The following is a 5,000-nucleotide window of genomic DNA, read 5'->3' on the forward strand; positions in this document are numbered from 1 at the left end:
TAGACCTTCACTTTATGGTAGTAGTTAGCTAAGCCTTTCTGTCTGTCTGGACTAGATCTTCACTTTATGGTAGTAGTTAGCTAAGCCTTTCTGTCTGTCTGTCTGGACTAGATCTTCACTTTATGGTAGTAGTTAGCTAAGCCTTTCTGTCTGTCTGTCTGTGACTAGACCTTCACTTTATGGTAGTAGTTAGCTAAGCCTTTCTGTCTGTCTGTCTGGACTAGACCTTCACTTTATGGTAGTAGTTAGCTAAGCCTTTCTGTCTGTCTGGACTAGACCTTCACTTTATGGTAGTAGTTAGCTAAGCCTTTCTGTCTGTCTGTGACTAGACCTTCACTTTATGGTAGTAGTTAGCTAAGCCTTTCTGTCTGTCTGTGACTAGACCTTCACTTTATGGTAGTAGTTAGCTAAGCCTTTCTGTCTGTCTGTGACTAGACCTTCACTTTATGGTAGTAGTTAGCTAAGCCTTTCTGTCTGTCTGGACTAGACCTTCACTTTATGGTAGTAGTTAGCTAAGCCTTTCTGTCTGTCTGTGACTAGACCTTCACTTTATGGTAGTAGTTAGCTAAGCCTTTCTGTCTGTCTGTCTGGGCTAGACCTTCACTTTATGGTAGTAGTTAGCTAAGCCTTTCTGTCTGTCTGTCTGTGACTAGACCTTCACTTTATGGTAGTAGTTAGCTAAGCCTTTCTGTCTGTCTGTGACTAGACCTTCACTTTATGGTAGTAGTTAGCTAAGCCTTTCTGTCTGTCTGTGACTAGACCTTCACTTTATGGTAGTAGTTAGCTAAGCCTTTCTGTCTGTCTGGACTAGACCTTCACTTTATGGTAGTAGTTAGCTAAGCCTTTCTGTCTGTCTGGACTAGACCTTCACTTTATGGTAGTAGTTAGCTAAGCCTTTCTGTCTGTCTGTGACTAGACCTTCACTTTATGGTAGTAGTTAGCTAAGCCTTTCTGTCTGTCTGTGACTAGACCTTCACTTTATGGTAGTAGTTAGCTAAGCCTTTCTGTCTGTCTGTGACTAGACCTTCACTTTATGGTAGTAGTTAGCTAAGCCTTTCTGTCTGTCTGGACTAGACCTTCACTTTATGGTAGTAGTTAGCTAAGCCTTTCTGTCTGTCTGTCTGTGACTAGACCTTCACTTTATGGTAGTAGTTAGCTAAGCCTTTCTGTCTGTCTGTGACTAGACCTTCACTTTATGGTAGTAGTTAGCTAAGCCTTTCTGTCTGTCTGGACTAGACCTTCACTTTATGGTAGTAGTTAGCTAAGCCTTTCTGTCTGTCTGTCTGGACTAGACCTTCACTTTATGGTAGTAGTTAGCTAAGCCTTTCTGTCTGTCTGGACTAGACCTTCACTTTATGGTAGTAGTTAGCTAAGCCTTTCTGTCTGTCTGGACTAGACCTTCACTTTATGGTAGTAGTTAGCTAAGCCTTTCTGTCTGTCTGTGACTAGACCTTCACTTTATGGTAGTAGTTAGCTAAGCCTTTCTGTCTGTCTGTCTGGGCTAGACCTTCACTTTATGGTAGTAGTTAGCTAAGCCTTTCTGTCTGTCTGGACTAGACCTTCACTTTATGGTAGTAGTTAGCTAAGCCTTTCTGTCTGTCTGTCTGGACTAGACCTTCACTTTATGGTAGTAGTTAGCTAAGCCTTTCTGTCTGTCTGGACTAGACCTTCACTTTATGGTAGTAGTTAGCTAAGCCTTTCTGTCTGTCTGGACTAGACCTTCACTTTATGGTAGTAGTTAGCTAAGCCTTTCTGTCTGTCTGTCTGGACTAGACCTTCACTTTATGGTAGTAGTTAGCTAAGCCTTTCTGTCTGTCTGTCTGGACTAGACCTTCACTTTATGGTAGTAGTTAGCTAAGCCTTTCTGTCTGTCTGTGACTAGACCTTCACTTTATGGTAGTAGTTAGCTAAGCCTTTCTGTCTGTCTGTCTGGACTAGACCTTCACTTTATGGTAGTAGTTAGCTAAGCCTTTCTGTCTGTCTGTCTGGACTAGACCTTCACTTTATGGTAGTAGTTAGCTAAGCCTTTCTGTCTGTCTGGACTAGACCTTCACTTTATGGTAGTAGTTAGCTAAGCCTTTCTGTCTGTCTGTCTGTGACTAGACCTTCACTTTATGGTAGTAGTTAGCTAAGCCTTTCTGTCTGTCTGTGACTAGACCTTCACTTTATGGTAGTAGTTAGCTAAGCCTTTCTGTCTGTCTGTGACTAGACCTTCACTTTATGGTAGTAGTTAGCTAAGCCTTTCTGTCTGTCTGTCTGGACTAGACCTTCACTTTATGGTAGTAGTTAGCTAAGCCTTTCTGTCTGTCTGTCTGGACTAGACCTTCACTTTATGGTAGTAGTTAGCTAAGCCTTTCTGTCTGTCTGTCTGTGACTAGACCTTCACTTTATGGTAGTAGTTAGCTAAGCCTTTCTGTCTGTCTGTGACTAGACCTTCACTTTATGGTAGTAGTTAGCTAAGCCTTTCTGTCTGTCTGGACTAGACCTTCACTTTATGGTAGTAGTTAGCTAAGCCTTTCTGTCTGTCTGGGCTAGACCTTCACTTTATGGTAGTAGTTAGCTAAGCCTTTCTGTCTGTCTGTCTGGACTAGACCTTCACTTTATGGTAGTAGTTAGCTAAGCCTTTCTGTCTGTCTGTCTGGACTAGACCTTCACTTTATGGTAGTAGTTAGCTAAGCCTTTCTGTCTGTCTGTCTGGGCTAGACCTTCACTTTATGGTAGTAGTTAGCTAAGCCTTTCTGTCTGTCTGGACTAGACCTTCACTTTATGGTAGTAGTTAGCTAAGCCTTTCTGTCTGTCTGGGCTAGACCTTCACTTTATGGTAGTAGTTAGCTAAGCCTTTCTGTCTGTCTGGACTAGACCTTCACTTTATGGTAGTAGTTAGCTAAGCCTTTCTGTCTGTCTGTGACTAGACCTTCACTTTATGGTAGTAGTTAGCTAAGCCTTTCTGTCTGTCTGTGACTAGACCTTCACTTTATGGTAGTAGTTAGCTAAGCCTTTCTGTCTGTCTGTCTGGACTAGACCTTCACTTTATGGTAGTAGTTAGCTAAGCCTTTCTGTCTGTCTGGACTAGACCTTCACTTTATGGTAGTAGTTAGCTAAGCCTTTCTGTCTGTCTGTCTGGACTAGACCTTCACTTTATGGTAGTAGTTAGCTAAGCCTTTCTGTCTGTCTGGGCTAGACCTTCACTTTATGGTAGTAGTTAGCTAAGCCTTTCTGTCTGTCTGGACTAGACCTTCACTTTATGGTAGTAGTTAGCTAAGCCTTTCTGTCTGTCTGTCTGGACTAGACCTTCACTTTATGGTAGTAGTTAGCTAAGCCTTTCTGTCTGTCTGTCTGGACTAGACCTTCACTTTATGGTAGTAGTTAGCTAAGCCTTTCTGTCTGTCTGTCTGTGACTAGACCTTCACTTTATGGTAGTAGTTAGCTAAGCCTTTCTGTCTGTCTGGGCTAGACCTTCACTTTATGGTAGTAGTTAGCTAAGCCTTTCTGTCTGTCTGTCTGGGCTAGACCTTCACTTTATGGTAGTAGTTAGCTAAGCCTTTCTGTCTGTCTGGGCTAGACCTTCACTTTATGGTAGTAGTTAGCTAAGCCTTTCTGTCTGTCTGTCTGGGCTAGACCTTCACTTTATGGTAGTAGTTAGCTAAGCCTTTCTGTCTGTCTGTGACTAGACCTTCACTTTATGGTAGTAGTTAGCTAAGCCTTTCTGTCTGTCTGTGACTAGACCTTCACTTTATGGTAGTAGTTAGCTAAGCCTTTCTGTCTGTCTGGGCTAGACCTTCACTTTATGGTAGTAGTTAGCTAAGCCTTTCTGTCTGTCTGGGCTAGACCTTCACTTTATGGTAGTAGTTAGCTAAGCCTTTCTGTCTGTCTGGACTAGACCTTCACTTTATGGTAGTAGTTAGCTAAGCCTTTCTGTCTGTCTGTCTGGACTAGACCTTCACTTTATGGTAGTAGTTAGCTAAGCCTTTCTGTCTGTCTGGACTAGATCTTCACTTTATGGTAGTAGTTAGCTAAGCCTTTCTGTCTGTCTGTGACTAGACCTTCACTTTATGGTAGTAGTTAGCTAAGCCTTTCTGTCTGTCTGTCTGGACTAGACCTTCACTTTATGGTAGTAGTTAGCTAAGCCTTTCTGTCTGTCTGGACTAGACCTTCACTTTATGGTAGTAGTTAGCTAAGCCTTTCTGTCTGTCTGGACTAGACCTTCACTTTATGGTAGTAGTTAGCTAAGCCTTTCTGTCTGTCTGTCTGGACTAGACCTTCACTTTATGGTAGTAGTTAGCTAAGCCTTTCTGTCTGTCTGGACTAGACCTTCACTTTATGGTAGTAGTTAGCTAAGCCTTTCTGTCTGTCTGGACTAGATCTTCACTTTATGGTAGTAGTTAGCTAAGCCTTTCTGTCTGTCTGGACTAGACCTTCACTTTATGGTAGTAGTTAGCTAAGCCTTTCTGTCTGTCTGGGCTAGACCTTCACTTTATGGTAGTAGTTAGCTAAGCCTTTCTGTCTGTCTGTGACTAGACCTTCACTTTATGGTAGTAGTTAGCTAAGCCTTTCTGTCTGTCTGTCTGGGCTAGACCTTCACTTTATGGTAGTAGTTAGCTAAGCCTTTCTGTCTGTCTGGGCTAGACCTTCACTTTATGGTAGTAGTTAGCTAAGCCTTTCTGTCTGTCTGGACTAGACCTTCACTTTATGGTAGTAGTTAGCTAAGCCTTTCTGTCTGTCTTGGCTTCCGCTAATGGAAGCGTGACAGGAAGGGACATGGCTTTTTAGGAGGGTGGATTGTGTGTGTGTGTGTGTGTGTGTGTGTGTGTGTGTGTGTGTGTGTGTGTGTGTGTGTGTGTGTGTGTGTGTGTGTGTGTGTGTGTGTGTGTGTGTGTTGGGTGGGTGGGAGGGAGGGGGAAGAACATGGAGAGAGGGGACTGTCCTTCTGCCGTCAGCCAGTCAACCAGCCAGTCAGTCAGAAAGTCAGCTAGTCAACCAGCCAGTCAGTCATCCAGTCA

Source organism: Salmo salar, unplaced genomic scaffold, assembly GCF_905237065.1.
Source record: "Salmo salar unplaced genomic scaffold, Ssal_v3.1, whole genome shotgun sequence".
Lineage (NCBI taxonomy): Eukaryota > Metazoa > Chordata > Actinopteri > Salmoniformes > Salmonidae > Salmo > Salmo salar.